Source organism: Trachypithecus francoisi, unplaced genomic scaffold (assembly GCF_009764315.1).
Source record: "Trachypithecus francoisi isolate TF-2019V2 unplaced genomic scaffold, Tfra_2.0 Lachesis_group0, whole genome shotgun sequence".
Taxonomy (NCBI): domain Eukaryota; kingdom Metazoa; phylum Chordata; class Mammalia; order Primates; family Cercopithecidae; genus Trachypithecus; species Trachypithecus francoisi.
Genome location: NW_022681453.1, coordinates 107,514,153 through 107,539,146, shown reverse-complemented (window position 1 = coordinate 107,539,146; position 24,994 = coordinate 107,514,153).

Genomic DNA, 24,994 nt, shown 5'->3' with positions numbered 1-24,994 from the left:
ATTTGCTGCAGAAATTGTTAGTAACGTGGTGGGGTCCTTCCTCAAGGGGATCTGGCCTTTCTTTCATTAAAGGGGTTCTGGGTCTGTAAACTGGTTCAAGTCTTGACATTGATTGAGGGGCCATTATTCTTGTTTTTATAATTCAAATTAGCCTTTTGTCCATTTGACCTAGAAGTTTTCTCTTTATATAAATTAAATAGGAATACAGAAGGCTTCCTATCGATTTCACTTCTAGGAACACTGTCATTAATTAGCCAATGCCAGAGCTCTACATGAGTCAGACTATTCTGCCACTTTGCCTCTTCTGTCCACTATGGTAGCTATGCCCACCTTGTCTTTAATGGTTGAGTGCTGTCACTGCCCCTGCCACCTCGGGATGCAATTATTTCCATTATATTTAAATTTTGTAGTTGAGTGATTGCCGTTCCCACCATTAGATCTAACATACAAAGAAGAGGCATTACAGGGCTCTTCAAAGACGCAGATTCTGTCGAAGAAAATCTGCTTCATGAAGCATTGGTCAAGAGTATATCTTCAGGACCCTCCCAGCTGGGATGAGTAGGTCCAAAGTGACTAATCCACTCCACCATGCCAATCTCCCTAAGCCTTTGGATCCCTTACTGTACATTAAACCAAGAGAGATCAGGCATTTCCAGCTCTCTCACAGTGGACCATCTTTTAATCCATATTTTAGCCGATCAAGAAATAAACTATTAGAGTCTTTTTTGTCATTCCCAGAGCTGCAACATTAAATGCAGAGACCCTATTTAGTGGGCCTAAATCAATAAATTCAGCCTGATCCAACTCTATGTTCCTTCCACCATTAACCCACACCCTTAATATCCATTCCCATGCCTGTTCTCCAGATTTCTGTTTATATCAATTAGAAAATTCAAGGAGTTCTTTTCGAGTGTACTACCCACCTCATGGGTCATGCTCTGAACCTCCCCTCTAGGGGCCTGCAGGGACTTTAGCCTAGTTATAGGTCTAGAAGCAAACAGAGTTGTTGGGGTTAGCTCCTGAGGAGAGTCAACATTATCTTGCCTGGCAACTGCTTCAGGGGAGGCCATCACTGTTGCCTCAGGCAGTGCAGGGTTTATCTCCTCAGGCAAAGATGGAAAGGCTGATGGCAGCATAGGTAGTGGAGGGGATGTTGCCACTACTGGGGATAAGGAAGCTGTTTCTTCTGACAAAAAAGATCCATCAAAGTTTACAAACTCAGCATCCCCAGCTTCATCAGGGTCCTCCCACACATTCCCATTCCATGTTGCAGGGTCCCATTCTTTTCCAATCAATGCCCTCATTTTAACAGTGGACACCTGGCAAGGCTGTGCATGCATCTTTCATTGCAAGCCAGCCACTAGCATGATAAGAGCTTGTGTCTGTTTCTCCACAGTTTCAGCTCTTTCTCTACAGGAGATAAGTCTCTCACTCAAGACAATCTTAGCAGATTTGAGGCTCAGTATATGCTTCTGAAGCCTGGAGATAGAATCCCTGAGTTTATGATTTTCTTTCATCACTTTGTTTACTGAACTTAGGAGCAACCAATCAGCTTCATTACATTCCTTGGTCCTCCACATATGGTCAAAGGTATTATGTATAGAGTCACTAAACTCCTTGCCTCTCATGACTAATGAATCAGGAGTGTCAAATGCATTTATTTTGCATAACTCTCTAAACAGTTCATACCAAGGACTACCAGTGTTCTCCATACTATTAGAAGTAGAGTCCTTAGAATTTTGGGGTCTAATCATATTAAGCAGCTAACTCCGGGAACCACAAAACCGATGAAAAAACTCCATTCTTAATATTCTGTTCCTCTAAAACCACTCCTGGTACCAAAATCTGTATTAGGGTTCTCTAGAGGGACAGAACTAATGGACTATGCATATATGTAAAGGGGATTGTATTAAATATTAACTCGCATGATCACGAGGTCCCTCAATAGGCCGTCTGCAGACAAGGAGAGCAAGGAGAGCCAGTCCGAGTCCCAACACTGAAGAATTTGGAGTCCGATGTTCAAGGGCAGGAAGCATCCAGCATGGGAGAAAGATGTAGACTGAGACACTAGGCCAGTCTCTCACTTTTCACATTTTTCTGCCTGCTTTTTATTCTAGTCATTCTGGCAGCTGCTTAGATTGTGCTAACCCAGGTTAGGGAGGGTCTGTTTTCCAGCCCACTGACTCAAATGTGATTTTCCTCTGGTATCACCCTCACAGACACACCCAGGATCAATTCTTCTGTATCCTTCAATCAAGTTGACACTCAGTATTAACCATCACCTCAATCATAAGAGATTTTGAACTAGGTAATGTTGTTAAGTTGTCATTGAGAATAGGAAGATGTCAAACTGGGTGAGAACATGTCATATCTCCTAGTGCTCTGTCTCTGGCCACTTAGAGGTGTTTTATAGAAGATGCTCCACCATATTAATCAGGAGTATGTCAGTCTTTTTTCTTTTATATCTTTCTAGGAATTTTATTGTATAAGAGACATAAAACCATCTTGAACCTATTCAAGTTCTGTAGTCTACTGATATGGTTTGGCTCTGTACCTCCACCCAAATCTCACCTTAAATTGTAATCACCCCCATGTGTCAAGGGTGGGACCAGGTGGAGATAATTGAATCACGGGGATGGGTTCCGCATGCTGTTCTCTTGACAGTGAGTGAGTTCTCAGTGGATCTGATTGGTTCATAAGGGGCTTCCCACGTCACTCTGCACTTCTGTCTCCTGCAACCACTTTCCATCATGATTGTAAGTTTTCTGAGACCTCCCCAGCAATGAAGAACTGTGAGTCAATTAAACCTCTTTCCTTTATAAATTACTCAGTCTCGGGCAGTTCTTTATAGCAGTGTGAGTACCACTTTTAGGATACCTTTACTATTATATAGAGAAATACTTTCTGTTTTTTGAATGAAGTCACTGCCTTTAAGCCCAAGGAGTACCCTCCCACCGGTAACCCTGAATCGCTGACCAGCAAGAGCCGAGGTGACCAGAAGGACTGTCAGAAGCTGACAAGCTGGGGATTCTGGGCAGTAAATAATCATTCAGATCAATCAAGCAAGAGACATCAAGAAAACATCTATATCGGTAAGCAGAAGAATGAAGAGTGTCCAAAGTTCATCTAAATCATCTGAAACTACTGGCAGGCAGCAAAAGTAACTGATGAGAGCCCTATTGGAAAGAGGCAAAGGAAAGGTTGGGAATGGGGAGTAAACCGAAGGAGAGTTTTGAAGCAGAGCCAGCTCACTCTCGTGGCCTCCACTCCCTTTATATTCCTCGCACTTGGTTGAGATTCCATGGGAACTGAACCTGGCTTAGAGGTAAGCCCTTGGTAACGAGAAAGAGGTGATTGGATGTCTGAGTAGTGGGCACTTAATGTACACTTGCTGTGGTAAGAGACAGATATATGTTTCCAGCATAGGCGTTTCTCTGTCACTAATAGCAGTGAACACGTTCTGTGCACCTTTTATGATTTTATAAACTTGGATCACCATTGCTTCATCTTTCAATGCTTACGGACTGAGTGATCCTTTTGCCCTCCCGCATGTGGCCATCCCGCTCTCTCCTCAATAATTCAAGTTTATTAGTCTCCAGACTTTCTTCATATGTATATGATGTTATTTATTTATTTATTTACTTTTTAGAGACAGGGTCTCATTCTTTCTCCCTGGTTGGAGTGCAGTAGTTTGATCATAGTTCACTGCAGCCTGGAATCCTGGGCTCAAGCAATCCTCCTGCCTCAGCCTCCAGAACAATGGCTGGGACTACAGACATGTGCCACCATGCATGGCTAAGTTTTACATTTTTTGTAGAGATAGGGTCTCCCTATGTTGCCCTAAGCTTGTCTCAAATTTCTGGCCTTAAGTGATCCTCCTACCTTGTCCTCCCAATGTGCTGGGATTACAGGCTTGAGCCACCATGGCTACCAGACTTTCTTCACCTTCATTCTTTTCTGAGGAAGATAAAAAAGATCTGTATCTCATTTTCCAAATGTGGAGTCTGCATATTTTAGAACAAAGGCAAAATAATGACTTCTGTATTCCCAAAAGCTTTCTTTCTGACCCCAGCATTCTCCAGGCTCCAAGTGCTCATTGAATAATTGTATTCACGGATTAATGCAGCGCTTCTTCAATTTTAATGTGCACATGAGCTGCCTGTGGATTTCGTTAAGATACAGGTGCGAATCCAGTAGGTCCAGTGGGGCCCACACTCTGCATTTCTAGAATGTTCCTGGATGCTGCTGCCGGCATATGCACCACACTCTCAGCAGTGAAACGAGTCCAATAGTTGTTAGAGCCTTTCTCTGTGTCAGAAGAAAACATTCTGAGAAGAGTGTATTCTTCCCATTTCATTCCCATCTCCAAAATCATGAATTCTTATTTTTTCACATGGGCATACATTTACTTATTTTTTTTTTTTTTTTTTTTTTTTGAGATGGAGTCTTGCTCTGCTGCCAGGCTGGAGTGCAGTGGTGCGATGTCGGCTCACTGCAGCCTCTGCCTCCCGGATTCGCGTGATTCCGCTGCCTCAGCCTCCAGAGTAGCTGGGATCACAGGCGCCAGCCACACCCAGCTATTTTTTTTGTTTTGTTTTCGTATTTTAGTGGAGACGGGGTTTTGCCATATTAGCCAGGATGGTCTTGGTCCCCTGACCTCGTGATCCTCCCGTCTCGGCCTCCCAGAGTGCTGGGTTTACTGGCCTGAGCCACCACGCCCGGCCAATTTATTGTTTTTTCTAAGGAAATAAACACACAAGATTTCACTGCAATTTATTTATGTAACTTTAACATTAATAAAATTTGGATGAGTTTAATATTTGCTGAATATTTTTAAATATATGTTTCTTGTGATAACCTGAAACTTGTCATCAAGGCATGTACATTATATTAGGCTGTTCTTGAACTGCTATAAAGGAATACCTGAGACTGGATAATTTATAAGAATTAAAGGTTTAATTGGCTCATCTCTCTGCAGGCTATACAGGAAGCATGGCCCAGGCATCTGGTCAGCTTCTAGGGCAGCCTTAGCGAGCCTTTACTCATGGTGGACGGCAAAGTTGGAGCAGGCATGTCGCATGATAAAAGCAGGAGCAAGAGAGAAGAGAAGGTGCCACACTTTACAACAAGCGGGTATCTCAAGAACTCACTCACTATTGTGAAGACAGCACCAAGCTGTAAGAGATCCACCCCCATGGCCCAAACACCTCCCACCAGGCTCCACCTCCCACACTGGAGGTTACAGTTCAACATGAGATTTGTAGTGAGGTCATATATTCAAACCATATCATACACACACAAAATGAAATTGGCAAATACCTGCGATGACACATAATAGGGGGTGACCCAAGCTAAAGACAAAGCGATCTGATACTATAAGTTGGTTCAAAATGATACAAATGGGGACCAATAAATTCAACTATCTCTAGTCACAGCTCTAGCAAAAGTTTGTACCAAGGGCTAAAAATCTGTGCTATCCCAAGCTGTGAATGAAGACATGGGAAATTTGGTTTATAGTTAAAAATCTAGTCCTGGGGGTTAATGGGATATAAGACTTATTCTTGTATTAAAGAGTTAGAACTAGAGACCAAGGTAAATAAATTCAGTATGCATCTCCTCCAAGGGCAAGGGAGAAAGGAGGAACACAATCCATTTAAAGGTAGACCTAGTTGGGAGATGATATTAAGTCTCATCTCAGTTGCTTCCGTAAGCTGCACACCTCCTTCCTTAACTCAGTTTAAGAGATCCCAGGAAAAATCAGGTGTGTTTCCCCTTATAGATTATTTTACTACACACCAATGGGGATTGCAGCTCCAGTATAAATAGCAGATTCCACCGAATCTCACTCGAATAAAATAACTATCTGTATCTTAGGGCTTCTATATTTCTTCATTAACATTATTTTTTATATCCTTTTGTGGCAAATGTGGACATTTTATGACTTTTGGCAACACATTTTGAAAGTCTAAACTGTACTTACAAATATTGCTTGTCCCCGTGATGACTGGGCACTTTTAGGGAGAAGAAACATTTCTTTCCCACTCCTGATGCTTTCTTCCAAACAGCAGGGAAGCTCCGCTAGTTGGTTACGCTGCATCTCTCCACTTCCTCACACACCTGTTGGTGAGTACTGGAAAAAACTGGGCATAAAAGCTGGCTCCTTTTCTTCTTCTTCGTAGGATCTACTTGCCTACAGAAGTCTTACGCTCTTAGGCATGTGATCCATTTAAATGCCAAGGCCCTGTCCCCTGGAGAGGCTTATGGTGGTCCAAGGCTGTGGGTGACCAGGAGGTTATGTTGCTCTGATTCTGGCATCCATTGTAGGAAATCCATTGCTGGCACATGCTCAAGCCACGTTCTCCAAATTTATTAGTGACAAAAGTGATATTTTGGTTCCTAACTATAGAATCTTTTGTCATACTTCTCTGTTGTTTCACACTTCGTCAGAGAAGAGTGGTAATATTTACTTAGCATTTCTTTGAACCTCAGCATTATTCATCTTCATTAACATTCAGAGAACTCCAGAAGGCTGATTCTAATAGGAAATATGTGGTTTCTTCCTTATGATTATGTGTACGTGGATTGTAATGTTTATTACTAATTGCCTCAAAATCAAGACTTGGGGAACTTGGCTTGAGAAAATTGAAATGCAACTTCCAACTTCAACTTTATCATTGAATAAACTTTAGAACTCGATCTCTTTGGAATTCAGTTACCTAATATATAAAATGGGGTTCAAATGTGTACCGTCTACCTTAAAGCATGGCTGAGGGGTTAGAATTGAATGTGAGAACATATTGACAATGATGAAACAACACAACAAATGTGTGTCATGATTCTAATAATTCATTATGTGTGTGTAGCAAACACACATTAGAAAAGTAAGCGGCATTACTTTTGATTGTATTCAATTTGTTTCCCTTTATAGAAAGCTGGAAGAGACCACCTTTTCCTTCTAGAAACACTATTACTCTTTATGTATTGGGTCAGATTCTTACTGTACACTATAATGTGCACTTTCTTCTAGGGTGACTTTTTATGTACATTAAGAACGGATCATTTTTATATGTAAGTTCTAAGGTAGGCTGAAAATACTTCCTTGTTACATGAAGATCTTTAAAAGTGAATTATGTTTATACCACTTATGTGGTTTTTTTTAATGATGTAAATATCACCTTGCTTTATTGTGACACATTTTTAGACTTAGGACTTTTAGTTATATGAAGTGTTAAATGACATTTGTTAGCCTATTTTAGTGTAGGCACTTTAAAATGTCAACCAAACAGATGTTCCACTGTAAACATGAATAAAAACGAGGGCATAGTAAGACTAAATACAATTTTAGACTATTTTATTATGTTAATATTAATATTACTTAAAATTCAGTAGTGATTTAATTATATATAATTAGTGAAGATGACAGGAAAGACTCCCAAGTTCATAATTGACCAAAAAGTTGTAGTTGGTTTAGTTATTTCTTAAAATTAAAAAATAATTTATTAATTTTTAATGGCAAGATTATAGGAGTAAAGTTAAGCAGATATGGCTTACAGTGTTATCCTGATCATTTCTGATTTTGCTTCTAGTGTTATTCTGACTCTCCTAAATCTCAGTACCATCTCATATTCAATACTCAAGTGGATGCTGTAAATTGATTATATATGTGTATTTATGTATATGTGTATATGTAATGTATAATAAAAAGTAGGAGGAAGGAAGACCTATGCTCTCCAGGAAAGAAAAACATATGTATCATTTTCTCACAGTTTTGTACATATCATAGCCCCTACTTTCAATTTTTAAAATATGTAATTAATTAAAAAAAAACCCTATGTTAAGCTAAATTAAAATACTACATAGAACAAGTTTCCTTTAAAATTTTGACTCTTTATGGCTGGATTAAAAAACTCTTATGAGTCTTGTGAAGATGTCCATATAACATTTTGGCTCTTCCTGAACTGATAACATTAATAATAATGATATAATAATGTAACATCCTCGTACATTTTTATTTTACTACAACTTTTTTTCTACTTTTTAAATGCCTGCTGTGTATCAGGGGCTTGGAAAGATGATGTATATGTATCTTATTTGATATATTTGTTTTTGATTGAAACTAAATTGATAAAAATAATTTTATCTTAAAACACATTTTTCCTAATTCCAAGTAGAAAATACATTTAAAGAGTGCTGAAATTTTGAAAGGTGTATGTAAAAATAATTCAGAAGTATAAAGCAAACAACTCTAAGATTATTAATAATGTGAATTATCATGAATATTCATTAGGGCTAAATATAGTCCTTGTGTACACTATGGGAGTTTCTTCAAAGTTAAAGAAAATGTATATACATGGAAATAATATCAATTTTGTTCCAGAGAATTGTTCATAGTCTCAACGTAGTTATTTAAAAACACCATATTATAGGCCAAGTGCAGTGGCTCATGCCTGTAATCCCAGCACTTTGGGTGGCTGAGGCAGGCAGATCACCTGAGGACAGGAGTTCGAGACTAGCTTGGCCAACATGATGAACTCCTGTCTCTATTAAAAATACAAAGATTAGCCGGGCATGGTGGTGTGTGCCTGTAGTCTCAGCTACTTGGGAGGCTGAGGCAGGAGAATTGCTAGAAGCCAGGAGGTGGAGGTTGCAGTTAGCCAAAGTAGTGCTACTGCACTCCAGCCTGGGCAACAAGAGCGAGACTCTAAAAAATTAAAAACCCCAAAAACCATATTATATATATTTCCTATTCACATGAATAACGCTTTCCTGCTGGTGGTTATTCATAGAAGCCTGTGGATGATTTCTGTTTCACATAAATATTAATTCTTTAATTTATCTGTTAAGTCTACGATGTCATAAACTAAGTTTTCTTAAAATAAGAAATGCCACAAAGTCTATCTTTAATTATCAATTCACACACAAAATTAGAAAAACACAAGCTTTTAAAATAGTTGACTTATTATATTTTGAAGCATTTTTGTATGATGGAAAAACATTGCAACTTTTTACTTCATACTTAAGTTCCAAAATAAAATAAAACCTCTTTCCTGTTTTTCCTTTCTTGTCAACAGGGGTTTAAACAATAATAAAATAATATAATAATAAAGGAATAGTAGAATAAGTTGAAAATAATAAGTGATTCACATTGTTACTATTTTAGATATTACAAATGATGTTATTTCACTCCATAGTTATGTGATAAATTAGATATTATTAGTATCCTTTCTTTACAAATTCACAATCTAAGCACCAGAGAATGTAAGTAACTTGCCTAAAGTTTCTGACCTAAAGGAATATAGTGACAATAAAAGCTATCTTAATTCCTATGCAAGCAAAGGTGAAAACACATCATGTAAGACAGAATGTCTTCACGGACTCCCTACTAATCCATAATTTTGTCTCTTTGTTGTCAGAAGAAAAATATGTTAGAAAATGTTGATAATGGTTTTTGACAAATTTTCATTAAATCCAAGTTCTTTTACTTTTGTTTATTGTTTACAGATGTCACCAAATATAAGTGCTAAAGTTTTGAATGTTTTAAAGCTGGTTTATTAGATTCTAATTGCTGCTGTCAGAAATTACCACAAAGTTAGTGGCTGAAAACAAGACACATTTGTTCTCTTACAGTTCTGAAGGTTAGAAGTCCAAGAGGAATTTTGCCATAAGATGGATTATATCTAGAGTACCATCTGTGTTTAATTTAGAATATTTAAATAATGTGATTTGGAAATTTTGAACTGGTCAGACTCATATAAGATTTTGGATTTAAAATGATGTTTAAATTTTAAGACTTGAGAATGGGGTGAACGTATTGCATGTGAGACAGATATGAAGTTTTGGGGGTCAGGGACTGTCTTCTGCTAAGGTGGCACAGGGAATCCATGAGTCACACACCCAATTTCATCAATAGCCCTGTTTATGACGGAATCATCTGACCTTTTGACACGTCAGAGGCACAAGTAAAAGTCGTTCAAGCACACCCTTGTCTTTCACTCCAGCGCCAAGTCGCTTCCTGACAATGAATCTCCAATTTAACACCTTTTGCACCTTTGGATACGCTGAGAAATCTCCCAGTCACCAGAGCCTTTTTTTTTTTTTTTTTACTTAACAGATATTACTTCAGTCTAATTGTTTCCTATCACATTTTATTATAAGTAGCAAGAATGAATTAAACTGTACCTCTTGATGACATGTTTCTCATTTCCTTAGGATATCTCATGAGCGGTGCTTTTAACATTCCTATTTCTTTTTCTTTTCTTTTGGTTTTTTTTTTTTTTTTTTTTTGAGACGGAGTCTGGCTCTGTGGCCCAGGCTGGAGTGAGCGGCGCCATCTTGGCTCCCTGCAAGCTCCGCCCCCGGGTTCCCGCCATTCTCCTGCCTCCGCCTCCCGAGGAGCTGGGACCACAGGCGCCGCCACCGCGCCGGGCTCATGTTTGTGTTTTTAGTAGAGACGGGGTTTCACCGTGTTAGCCAGGATGGTCTCGATCTCCAGACCTCGTGATCTGCCCGCCTCGGCCTCCCAAAGTGCTGGGATTACAGGCTTGAGCCACCGCGCCCGGCCTGGTTTTGTTTTTTGTTTTTTGGTTTTGAAATGGAGCCTCTCTCTGTCTCCCGGCTGGAGTGCAGTGGCATGATCTTGGCTCACTGCAACCTCTGCCTCCTGGGTTCAAGTGATTCTCCTGCCTCAGCCTCCCGAGGAGCTGGGACTATAGGCACCCGCCACCACGCCCAGCTAATTTTTGCATTTTTCATAGAGATGGGTTTTACCATGTTGGCCAGGATGGTCTCGATCTCTCGACCTCGTGATCCGCCTGCCTCGGCCTCCCAAAGTGCTGAGATTACAGGTGTGAGCCACCATACCGGGCCTAATATTCTTATTTCTATCAACAACCTGTTTCTGGCGATTTAGGGATTCTCTAAGGTGACGCAGGCTTTCTTCACCATGCTCCTCGTTCCCTTGTGCATTCTCGCTGTGAGAATCACTACCGACCGTATTTCTACTAATAATCTCTTCAAGGAAATTTATATTTTCCCATCCCCTGCTTCATGATTCTTCCAGCCTCTTCCCATGACCAAATTCCAAAATCATTTCCACCCTTTTGGGTATTTCTTTCAGCAGCGTCCCACTTCTAGGTATTCATTTTCTATTGCTGCTCTCACAAAATACTACAAACCTAGGGGCTCAAAACAACACAAAGTTATTCTCTCACAGTTCTGGACATGAGAAGCCCAAACTGAGTCTCTCTTGGCTAAAATCAAGGAGCCAGCAGGACTGGTTCCTTTCAGAGGCAGGAGAAGAGAACCTGTCCTTTGCCTCTTCCAATGACCAGAGGCAACTGATGGTTACTTACCGGCCACAAATCGCTTCCTTGTCTGTTTCTGTTATCACATTACCCTCTTTTCAGTCACATGTCTCTGCCTCCCATTTACAAGGGCATTTGTGATTTCTTCGCGAACACCTTGAATAACCAGGATGATTCCCCCATCTCAAACCCTGTGATGTAATCACCTCTGCAAAACCTCTTTTATTACATAACTTAACATATTGACAACTTCTAGGGATTCAAATGTTAGCATCTTTGTGGATCATTATTCAGCTACTACAGTTTAATGTTACCCAGTGTCCATTTTTATATTCCGGGTTTAGTCCACTCTGAAATTCTATTATATATCAGTTGTGCACAAACTTAAAACTATAATTTTATTACTGACACTTTGGCCAAATGCTGTGTTATTTTTTAGTAATGTAATATGATTATGTATAATACAGATAATTTGGGGTTTAAAATAAGTTATTATATTAAGATTATTCAGAGATCATTCCTATTATAGCCAAGATGTGAACTCATCATTTTGAAAATGATTGATTATGTTATTTTTGCAAGTACAACTTATCAGAATACACCATATTTTATTAGATAAGGGAGAAGAAAGATGAGGCCAAAAAGTGTTTGTTAGAAAAGAATTGCTTGCTCGGTTATTTATCATGACATTAGCTATGAAAGATAAGATGATTGTGTAATCAAGTTTGATTTTTCATAAATTTGGGGCCCACACTTTATATGTATGCATGTATTAAGAAAAGGACATATCACTTTGGGGGCTGAGGTGGGTGGATCATGAGGTCAGAAGTTCAAGATCAGCCTGGCCAAGATGGTGAAACCCCATCTCTACTAAAAATAAAATACAAAAATTAGCCAAGCATGGTGGCAGGCGCCTGTAATCCCAGCTACTTGGAAGGCTCAGGCAGAGAACTGCTTGAAGCCGGGAAGTGGAGGTTGCAGCAGTGAGTGAAGATTGCGCCACTGCACGCCAGCCTGGGTGATAAAGCGAGGCTCTTCAAAACAAAAACAAAAACAAAAAAAAAACAGAAAGGAAGAAAGGAAGAAAGGAAGAAAGGAAGGAAGAAAGAAAGAAGGAAAGAAAGGAAGAAAGAAAGAAAGAAAGAAAGAAAGAAAGAAAGAAAGAAAGAAAGAAAGAAAAGAAAGAAAAGAAAAAAAAGAAAAGGACATATGACACTTTTACAAAGGAGTAGTTTGAGGATTTCTCCCCAACGGATTATAGGAAACCTTAAAGGAAGTTTCAACAAATAGATAAAATGTAAAGTTGGCACTACCCTTAAAAGAAGCTAATTTTCTCTTATATGCAATGCAACCACAAAGTTATGAGTTTTGTCCCACAAACTACAAAGGAATAGCGTTTCATTTCCTCATGGAAACTTGGTATTCGAGCTAGTTTCACTTCTCTTGCAGTTGGAGCATCACCGCCTCCTAAAACCTGCTCACCCTGTGCTTTAATTATGTTGGTAACACAGACAACTTTTAATCCAGCATCCTCAGAGTCAAACTCTGATCCCCTCCATACCCGATAAACAACAAATTTTTGTTCCATTCATGTCCACAGCCAATAAACAAATTCACTTCCATGAAACTGCTCTTGTCTATTCTTAAGAGCATTCCAGTTAGCCTTCTTCCTCACAGTCTTGCTCAGCTTCCATTCATGTTCTATATAGTGGCTCAAATGTTTTTTTTTCCTGAAATGCTAATTTAATCATGTCACTTATTTTCTAAAAGTCTTTCATGGTAACTTCGGGTTTAAGTCGAAAGTCTTTAATTTAATATACATTGATATCAGCATCTGACTTGCCTGTATTTACCAGTTACCTCCTCTCAGATCCTTCTCTTTTGATCATCTTCAGGAAGAATTAAGTACTCTTCCTTGGGTCCCCTTCTTGACACTCATCACAGCTGGACTGTTTTATGGACCTACAATGCTACACGCAATTTTCATAAACTATCATTACTCTTGATGACATGCTTACAAGGTATGGATTAGAAATGCCCTATTTTCGATAAAGAAACATATCTATAGATGTTATATAACATTTCCTCTGTCAAATATAAGGTATCAAAGCCAGGTGTGGTGGCCTGCCCCTGTAGTCCCAGCTACTTGGGAGGCTGAAGCAGGAGGATCACTCAAGCCCAGAAGTTCAAGGCTGTAGGGAGCTATGATCACGCCACTGCACTCCAGCCTAGGTGACAGGACAAGACCCTGTCTTTAAATAAATTTTTAAAGAAATTTAGGTAGCAGAGTTGAGATGTGACCCTGTACATGTTTAACTATTTTCTGTACTTTCTACTACACTATAGTTCATCTATCACCAAAATGTTGTGCTATTATCTACTATAATAGTTAGCATAGCTCTCAGCTTTCTCCACACTAGATAGTGGCTCCTTAGGGAAGGAATAATATCTGTATTCTAAGTATATAATATTGGGTCTAATACACAGTTCGGTCTTCATTCAATGTTTGTTGGATGTTTATTCCATTTTGAGAAACTGGTTCTCCCTTCACGACAGTGTGGCCAGAGAGCAGTGATGTGTATAGACAGGAATGGAAAGACATGTGAGTAGAAGGATTACAATCAACAAGGAGAATCCAAGTCCATCCCTTAGAAAATTTAGATATAGTAGGCAAGCCCTAGAGAGCCTATTTATTCCTGGATTCTGTGCTTTTGGATTGTATATATGCCCTTAGATGAGGAGCCAGTGTGCCTTGAGGAGGTAATGTGATTCAATTTTGGAGTGACTAACTGAAAAAAACTTACATTAACGTATTTTCTAGCCAATTCTGTGTCTGCGTGTGTTTAATAACATTAAGATGAAAATAATTACTAATCTTTTTAGGCATTTAGATTAATTTAATTTGAAACTCAAAATTAAGCAATTAAAAATACAGATACTGTTGAATTGACCTTACTGATTAGTAATAGGAAGATGAAAAGATATTTTAAGTAGTTAGCAAGGATAAAATAAGTTGTCAATACATCCAGAAAAAAAAGGATGTAGGTTTCCAAGGATTTTGGGGAAAACAGGCAAAATAGGAGGCAAAGCGGGAAAAACTATGAGATGTCTTGTGTTTTTGTTACTTTGTTTCTTTGACTGAAGTGGTGGAGTGATTCGAGAACACAATGGAGTTTATCCAATCAGGGTTAAAATTTCAGTAAGGATCATATGAGCAATACATCCATCCTGATTATTGGACACAGGACCAGGGTGTTATGAAAATTATTATTATTGAGAGCAATAAAAAGAAATAAATGGTAATTAATACTGGAGCCACATATTGTCTAGCTAGTTCTGTCGTTGTTGAATGCCTGAAAATAATCTGGGGAGAGCTTTGTTCTATGGGATAGAATGTTTGTATGTAAAAAGTCCTTCTGTTCTTGCATGCCTGAGAGTTCCCAGGTATAGTATATAACTATTGTTTCTCCCAAATAACTTTGCTAGAATGAGATGTAGACAATTAATCGTGTAGTTGCCGATCACATAATCGTGTGTCCTATTCTACAGACATGATTCTTCCTCTAGAAGAAATTTGAGACTAGGACATGGGCAGAGGCTCCTTCTCCTTGTTCTTTGTGTAAGTTGGCTTATAATGAGAGTCACCATAAAGGCCCACGTTTAGTATCACCCAGAAGATTGGGAACCACATAAAGACGGTAATGGTTCTAAACCAGGGAGCCAAAAAGTGACTCTTACAAATTAAGAATAGTTTGCCACTCCTTAAAATAATCCTGGTTTACTTTTTATGCCTAATTCAGATCCACATCTTAGAGCCAGCAGCCATCCAGATGGTGGTAGTTCTTTGGGACCTGACATGATTTTAAAAGGTCACCTCAGGCAAATTATAACTGGCACCTCTTTCTTATCAGAGACCAAACATCTGTGAACTTGCTCCAGTTCTGAGTCCTCAGTGGAGCCGTTTCCCATGGCAGCTCCTTGCTGACTTTCTTTCCGGGTGAACTCTGTGAACGATTTATTTTTCCTATGAAAATTGTCACATGCATTATATAGACAGTCCCACAATGTTCCTAAAATTTTGCCACTGAAATTTGAGTCAAGAGGTACTAGGTTTTGAATTTAGAACTATACCATAGATTTACTTTCAGTGACATTAACATTAGGGAAATGTCCCCCCCAAAAGATGTATTTTCTTCACTGTAGTGTCACTACCTCCCGGCTAACTTACAACGTTCACTCTAGTGCCTCTATGCTAATAAAAATAACAAAATATGTATACTTGCATTATATATAAATAAAATACTGTATTTAAATTTTATGTTCCAGAAGTTTCTGTCCTCTTTCTTTTTTGGGGGGGATCGAGTTTCACTCTTGTTGCCCAGGCTGGAGTGCAATAGTGCGATCTCGGCTCACTGCAACCTCCACCTCCTGGGTTCAAGCAATTGTCCTGCCTCAGTCTCCCAAGTAGCTGGAATTACAGGCATGGGTCACCAAGCCCGGTAAATGTTGTATTTTCAGTAGAGAGAGGCTTTCACCATGTTGGTCAGGCTGATTTTGAACTCCTGATCTCAAGTGATCCACCCACCTCGGCCTCCAAAAGTGCTGGGATTACAGGTGTGAGCCTCCTGTCCCCTTTCAATATTAGACAGTAAAAATGCATTAAAATTATGAGTGAGTTGTTCACGTTTTCACATTATCCTTCAGTACTCTCTGGTTTTCCTGTTGTATATAAGCATTTGTTACATGGATATGTTATGGAAAGAGGCAGATTGGAGAATGGAAATGTATCTTTTAGTTTACCACCTTGAAGTGTGTAGGTAAGAATTGATGCTCATATTGAAGATACAGAGGCCATTAATTATGAATGAAAGTTTACATTATGCTCAGTGTAGTTTTTGCATTTAGTGAATTTTATTTGATTTTTTTCTTCCATACACCCACTTGAGTAATTACAAAGACTCATGCTCAGTAGTAGGGCCTTGTTCTGAGCTCTAGCCCTATACCTAACGTCTGGTTTCTTTGCTTGGTTTGGGTTAATGAACTTTCTTTCCCACAACTTCAAAAACATGGTATGACTTGGGTAGGCCCTTGTCTGTTTAACAGTCTTGATAGAGGCAACTCATCCTTCTCCGTTTTGTGGATAACATGTTGTAAATACTTTTTGGTGTAACTTTTACAATAATAAAAAATAGAAGTCCCAAATAGTTTTAACTTTTCCTTGATTAAAACTAGGTTGAGGCCGGGTGCAGTGGCTCACGCCTGTAATCCCAGCACTTTGGGAGGCCGAGGTGGGTGGATCACAAGGTCAGGAGATCGAGACCATGGTGAAACCCCATCTCTACTAAAAATACAAAAAATTAGCCGGGCGTGGTGGCCGGCGCCTGTAGTCCCAGCTACTCAGGAGGCTGAGGCAGGAGAATGGCATGAACCCGGGAGGCGGAGCTTGCAGTGAGACGACATCGCGCCACTGCACTCCAGCCTGGGCGACAGAGCGAGATTCCGCCTCAAAAAAAAAAAAAAAAAAAAAAAAACTAGGTTGAGAGAAACTTTACTGAAAGAAGTTTTGAGAAAATACAAGTGATTTTGAAAATAAAAATTACTGGATTAACAATAAGCCTCTGTTTATGTTGATAAGAGAAGAGGCTAACAAAGGTGTATGTATCAGGTACAATGTATTTATGTAGAGTCATACGTATTTTGTGCCTTATCATTAGAAATTTTAACTCTTAAGTCTGTTTGCCAAATGATAAAAGATTTTCCTATAATTTTGAATTTTTTATTGTTGTTAGAAAGTTAGTTGACATAACTTTAAGGGTATGAATGTTTGATATAGAAAGCTAAATTCACAAGAACGTTATTTGTAGAAAACATGTTTACTTAGCTTAGGTGGTAAATTATTTTTAGCATATGAGGTTGGATTGCCTCAACATCATTGGATTAATTAACCTGTGAACTACAACTCCACTGATCCAAATTAAAAATAAATTGATATTACACAATTCACTATAAATCATAATGCAGAATATTGATTTTTTTCTTTTGAAACTGGCCAAATTATGTCCCTTTAAGCACTACCTCTACTACTCACTCCCATTTACAGGGTAGGGCACCTGTAGGCATGTTTTTCTTTTATGTCCACGGGTGATAACAACCATCAATGAGCATGCGACCCAAGCTAGCCAGCCAAATTATCTTTCTTGCATACATGGAACTGGGTTTTGTGACATTGGTGTATCACTGTGGACATTTAAAAAGAGAGGATATGCCTTGAACAAGGAGAAGCAAATAATACTAGTCTTAGAAACAAATACGAGACCACAAAGAAAGCAAAGATAAGATGTTTGGCCCTAAGAAGAAAAAGAGAATGTGACCCAAGTTCCTTGATCCTTTCTAGTTCTTCTTAAAGCCTGGCTACATATTGTCTGCCCTGTGTTTTATGAGATACCTTTTTATTATTTCTAATGAATTATCTGCTTTGGTTCAAGTTTCTTTGAATGGTATTCTGTTTCCTGCAAACTATGGCTCCGAATAAAAATAGCCTTGTGCAAATTTTTCGGATCCCATGTCTTATTACTCTTTGGAGCCCTTGATGTAAAACATGTATGAAAATGTTACTGAGGCTATTGTACCTCTTAGCCATCACCCCAGGTGCATAGGATTGTATTTCTAGCACTCGCTATACCGATTCTCTAAGTTCCTTAACCACTCTGCTGTTTACTCTTGGGCTTGGTTTAGGTTATTTGATGTCCTCAAGTAGCCTGCTTTTCTTTTAATTGCTCAAGTATGGTGCACTGGTATTATTCTCTGGACTTCCTTGGTGACTGTCATAATAGTTTGTTTTATATTAAAGTAGGCCGGGCGCGGTGGCTCAAGCCTGTAATCCCAGCACTTTGGGAGGCCGAGACGGGCGGATCACGAGGTCAGGAGATGGAGACCATCCTGGCTAACACGGTGAAACCCCGTCTCTACTAAAAATACAAAAAAACTAGCCGGGCGACGTGGCGGCGCCTGTGGTCCCAGCTACTCGGGAGGCTGAGGCAGGAGAATGGCGGGAACCCGGGGGGCGGAGCTTGCAGTGAGCTGAGATCCGGCCACTGCACTCCAGCCTGGGCGACAGAGCGAGACTCCGCCTCAAAAAAAAAATAAAAATAAAAAAATAAAAAAATAAATAAAATAAAGTCATCGGGGCAACTCAATGTCTGTTATAGCAAAGATTGCAGATTTAGAAATCACCTAAACGTGTTATAGAAAAATATGAATGTCTGGAGTGGGGTTTGGGACTCATTTTTATGTATAGAAGCCGAAGTGCAGCCTCATTTGACAACTGCTAACCACTCTTAGAATAATATAAGCTCCCGAAAGGGACACACAGATCCATATGACCTTCAGCGAGACTCAATGACCTTCCATTTCCCCACTTATAATTCTGGTTTGAAGGACATAAACAGGCTATAGTGGTAGGTAGCAGAGTTTTCAGACTAAGAAAGAAGGAGGTCTAACTTCCTCATTAAGTGGCCATTTCACTGTTTAAACCTGTATTTCGTTTACTCTTCTCTCTTGAAACCCTTGAGAAATATAATGACTTTCTCCCATTTTGGAGAACTTCAAACCACAATGAACTGAAACACTTGGAAGACCTGGCAGAATTGGAGCAGATCCAGTTCAAGGGAGGTAAGAATTAGATTCGTTCTATTAGGTCTTTGCATTTTGTAAACAAACAAACGAACAAAAATCTATTTTCTTTCCTTTGTGACTGACTGTACTACTCATTAAAATGGTGGAATTTGGGGGGCCAAAATCATGTTGGAGACTGAGGATGTTGGTCTCTTTCTCTGTTCCAGTCCAAGTTCACAAATGGTTAAGTCCAGTGTGGTAAAGTAGCAAAGCAAAAAGAAATTGCAGGCCAACTTCTTGAAAGAAGACATACATGTAGCCAAGAAACATATGAAAAAAAGCTCAATATCACTGATCATTAGAGAAATGCAAATCAAAACCACAATGAGATATTATCTCACACCAGTCAGAATAGCCAATATTAAAAAGTCAAAACAAAACAAAACAAAACAAAAAAACCAACAGATACTGGCAAGGTTTAGAAGAAAAGCTAATACTTTTACACTGTTGGTGGTAGAACTGCAAATTAGTTCAACCTTTGTGAAAGACAGTGGCCATTCCTCAAAGACCTAGAGGCAGAAATGCCATTTGGCCCAGCAATCCCGTTACTGGGTATACACCCAAAATAATGTAAATAATTCTATTTTAAAGATACATGCACACTCATGCTCGTTGCAGCATTATTCACAATAGCAGACATGGAGTCAACCAAAATGCCCATGAATGATAGACTGGATAAAGAAAATGTGGTACATATACATCATGGAATATTATGTAGCCACAAAAAGGAATGAGATCATGTCCTTTGCAGAGACAAGGATGGAGCTGGAAGTCATTATCCTCAGCAAACTAATACAAGAACAGAAAACCAAACACATGTTCTCACTTGTAAGTGGGGGCTGAATCATGAGAACACATGGACACATTTTGGGGAATAACATATACTGGGGACTATCAGGGCGTTGGGAGAGGGAGAGTATCAGGAAGAATAGCTAATAGAGGCTGGAGTTAATACCTAGGAGATGGGATGATCTGTGCAGCAAATATCCATGGCACACGTTTACCTATGTAACACACCTGCACATCCTGCACATGTATACCTGAACTTATTAAATAACAGTTGAAGAAAAAAAGAACACTGAATGTAATTAGGGCTTAGGTCAATACAAAGAAAAAGGAAAAAGGAAATTGCAGGTCAAAGCCTGGACAGTAAGTTTTCCATATGGTGTCTTCCACATAATGATATCTGCACCTTTGTAGCTGCATGGTGAGTTCAAGAACCTGGGATACAAGCAGATACAACCATCATTGTCTCTTTTAATTACACATTCAACTAATATTTAACATACTGCCTTATAATTGTGCCTATGCTTTAATAGTTTTTGAATGAATGAAGAAAAATGTTCTTTATTAACTTCTTTTGTAATGTTTTTGAACTTTCAAAGAAAAATGACTTCATGCTTTGGAAAAGACTGCAATCATAATTTTCTTCTTAATTGGGCTCATCCTCTCTGTAATTTGGAGAGAGGTAAGTTTGTGCATATGGATTATGATAGTCATGCACATAATAAATCTCTTTTAGTGTTTGGCATCTAAACTATATTTTCATATCTGATTCTAAAAAGAAAAATGAGGATAGCTAGATATGTACATATATATTGCCTAATCTCTTTAAAAAGCCTTGTCATAGTATTAATAAAAAAGATATCCGAGAGTATTCGGGCAGAGTTCAGATTCTTGATTAAAAGCAGACATATTTTGTGTTTATGCATTGGTAATTATGTTGTTCACAGGAAAAAAATGACTCACCATTATGTATAATTGGTAAACAGATGGGGAGATATTTGATGGACTTCTTTCTTGTTTGTTTTCTTTTTAAAGAAGAAAAAAGGTCATTTTCTTCCCCTAACTTAAAGTGGTAGAGAGCAGTGTAACAGATGTGGCCAATTTCATTCTTGGAATGATATTTTTTGAAAAAGAAAGGGAGGAGGCAAAAATATTTTGGCATGTATTATCTTCATTCTATGTGGATCATGGACAGAATTTAAAACAAAATATATGTATTTTAAAAATCTAAAACAATAATTTAAATCTTGCAAATATGTAGTATATAAGGAAATCAGAGTTTCGCAGTATATATTTTCTGGAAATGTAGTTTTAAAATATGCCAGTATTCATTATTTAAGACAAAAGCTCTGTGATCAAATAAATTTGGGAAAAACTAGTTTAAACAAGTCATACAGATTTCTTTATTGTAGTACTTTTCAGAACCTTTAAATGCTTATGTGGACAGTGACTACGTATATGTAGTGTGTATCTCTCTCTCTCTCCACACACACACACACACACACGTACAATCTATCTATTTTATAGAGAGAACAGTTTTCAAAGAGTCAGTGTACTTGAGTCAGTGTATTTGACTACAGAACTAGTTTTTTTCTCCTTAGGGTATCATAGAGAGAAATGTTCTGTAGAACGTACTTCAGAACACTGAAATGAATGTTCCTCAATTCACCCATTAAGTCTTCAAGGTTGCCTTTGTTTATGGATTCACTAATGAGTAGACTAAATGGTATTTGACTGGCCTCATGATGTTAAACAATCTCAAATAAATGAATTGTGTACTGGTTTCTATCTATATTCTGGCTAACCTTTCCCCTTTGTCTAACCTGTGGCAGAAATTCATGATTAAAATATGCTTTAATTGCAACCAAGAAATCTTTGTGAGCTGGGGGAAAAAGAGCTCCATTTCTACCTTGAAATTATATCAAGCTGTAACTCTGGTTAACAAAATACTTAGAGCTTCGATGAAATAAATCATTGTAATAACAATATTCATCATCATTATTATTTCCTCAAAAAGAGAACTGGCTTCTGGGTATTCTTAGACTAATCCCATCTGCCACCACAAAATTTGGACTTTGAAGCAAATGTATTAGGTATTTCCTAGATCACATCCCTGGATAACAAAGAGCTTCATTAAATGTAGAAAGCTCTCCATAGCCTTTGCCTCCCACTGGTTTAATATATAAAAGATTGTGCTAGATACAGAAATCATATTTACATTCCTAAATCCACACAGTATCATATGATGTTGTGTGAGATAGGCCGAAGGTCACTGTCTACCAAGCAGTCAGCAAGGCCTCGTGTTTGGATTCAACTCCTCTCTTTGATTCATTTAAAAAAGCAGCAGTAATAACAATGACACAAAAAATTTGAAGCCAGTTTTTAAGTAATGATAGCCTGCAACCTCTGCAAGAATGCAAAGGCCGGGCTCTGTGGCTCACGCCTGTAATCCCAGCACTTTGGGAGGCCAAGGCAGGCAGATCACGAGGTCAGGAGATCGAGACCATCCTGGTTAACATGGTGAAACCCCGTCTCTACTAAAAATACAAAAAATTAGTCAGGCTTGGTGGCGGCGCCTGTAGCCCCAACTACTCGGGAGGTTGAGGCAGGAGAATGGCGGGAACCCGGGAGGCGGAGCTTGCAGTGAGCTGAGATAGCACCACTGCAGTCCGGCCTGGGCGAAAGAGTGAGACTGTGTCTCAAAACAAAACAAAACAAAAGAGTGCAATGCAAAGATGTTCCAACTGAAAGCTATGCTAACACCAGCTCTGGTGCTCTTTCATATCCATGCAAGGCAGAAAAGGAAAAGTTACCTAGAGCATATGTTGACAAGTGAACTAGAAAACTGGGAAAGTCTGCGATGGAAAATTACAAGGCTGCATAATAGTAATATACAAATATGATTTAGGTAAGACACTCAGGCCAGGCAAAAAGCTATTTCAATTTTCTGCAACTCTAGCTTTAGTTACAGGCTATGTGACTTAAAGCCAAGGAACTATGTAAATGTCTCTCAGAGACATCCTGCCTGACAATGTTGCATATTTCTCTGCATATTCTTTAATGGTAACTTTGAAATTAGTTTCTATAACTATTCTAATAATCTATGCAATGGTTAAATCTAGTGTGGAGATTTTTGTGACAGTAGCCGGCAAGATGGCTGAATAGGAACGATTCCAGTCTGCAGCTCCCAGAAAGATCAACGCAGAAGGTGGGTAATTTCTGCATTTCCAACTGAGGCACCTGACTCATCTCACTGGGACTGGTTAGACGGTGGGTGTAGCCCATGGAGGGTGAGCTGAAGCAAGGAGGGGCATTGCCTCACCCAGGAAGCACAAGGGGTTGGGGAAGTCCCTCCCCTAGACAAGGGAAGCCATGAGGGAATGTGCCCTGAGGAACAGTGCACTCTGACCCAGATACTATGGTTTTCCCACGGTTTCAGCAACCCGCAGACCAGGAGATTACCTCAGGTGCCTACACCACCACCAGGGCGCTGGGTTTCAAGCACAAAACTGGGCAGCCATTTGGGCAGACACTGAGCTAGCTGCAGGAGTTGTTTTTCATACCCCAGTGGAACCTGGAATGCCAGAGAGGCAGAACCGTTCACTCCCCTGGAGAAAGGGCTGAAGCCTGGGAGCCAAGTGGTCTAGCTCAGCAGCTCCCACCTCAACAGAGTCCAACAAGCTAAGATCCACTGGCTTGAAATTCTCGCTGAGAGCAGGGCAGTCTGAAGTCAACCTGGGATGCTTGAGCTTGGCAGGGGAGGGGTGTCCGCCATTGCTGAAGCTTGAGTAAGTGGTTTACCCCTCACAGTGTAAACAAAGCTGCTAGGAAGTTTGAACTGGGTGGAGCCCACTGCAGCTCTGCAAAGCTGCTGTAGCCAGAATACCTCTCTAGATTCCTACTCTCTGGTCAGGGCATCCTTGAAAGAAAGGCAGCAGCCCCACTCAGGGACTAATAGATCAAACTCCCATTTCCCTAGGACAGAGCATCTGGGGAAAGGGGTAGCTGTGGGCACAGCTTCAGCAGACTTAAGCATTCCTGCCCGCTGGCTCTGAAGACAGCAGCAGATCTCCCAGCACAGCACTCGAGCTCTGTTAAGGGACAGACTGCCTCATCAAGGAGGTCCCTGACCCCCATGCCTCCTGACTGGGAGACACCTCCCAGCAGGGGATGACAGACACCTCATGCAGGAGAGCTCTGGCTGGCATCTGGCTGGCGCCCCTCTGAGACAAAGCTTCCAGAGGAAGGGATAGGCAGCAATCTTTGCTGTTCTGCAGCCTCTGCTGGTGATACCCAGGCAAATAGGGTCTGGAGTGGACCTCCAGCAAACTGCAGCAGAGCTGCAGCAAAGGGGTTTGATTGTTAGAAGGAAAACTAACAAACAGAAAGGAATAGCATCAACATCAACAAAAAGGATGTCCTCACAGAAACCCCATTTAAAGGTCACCAACATCAAAGATGAAAGTTAGATAAATCCATGAAAATGAGAAAAGAAGTGCAAAAGAACCAAAAATTCCAAAAGCAAGAACACCTCTTCTCCTCCAAAGGATCACAACTCCTCACCAGCAGTGGAAAAAATAGGACAGAGAATGAATTTGACAAATTGACAGAAGTAGGCTTCAGAAAGTGGATAATAATAAACTCCTCTGAGCTGAAGGAGCATGTTCTAACCCAATGCAAGGAAGCTAAAAACCTTGAAGAAAGGTTAGAGAATTTGCTAACTAGAATAACCAGTTTACAGAACAACATAAAATACTCGATGGAGCTGAAAACACAGCACGAGAACTTCGTGAAGCATACACAAGTATCAATAGCCAAATTGATTAAGCAGAAGAAAGGATATCAGAGATTGAAGATCAACTTAATGAAATAATTCATGAAGACAAGATTAGAGAAAAAAAATTACAAGGAAAAACAAAGGCTCCAAGAAATATGGGACTGTGTGAAAAGACAAAACCTATGTTTGATTGGTGTACCTGAAAGTGATGGGGAGAATGGAATCAAGTTGGAAAACACTCTTCAGGATATTATCCAGGAGAACTTCCCCAACCTAGCAAGATAGGTCAACATTCAAATTCAGGAAATACAAAGAACACCACAAAGATAGTCCTTGAGAAGAGCAACCTCAAGACAAATAATAGTCAGATTCACCAAGGTTGAAACAAAAGAAAAAATGTTAAGGGCAGCCAGAGAGAAAGGTCTGGTTACCCACAAAGGGAAGCCCATCAGAC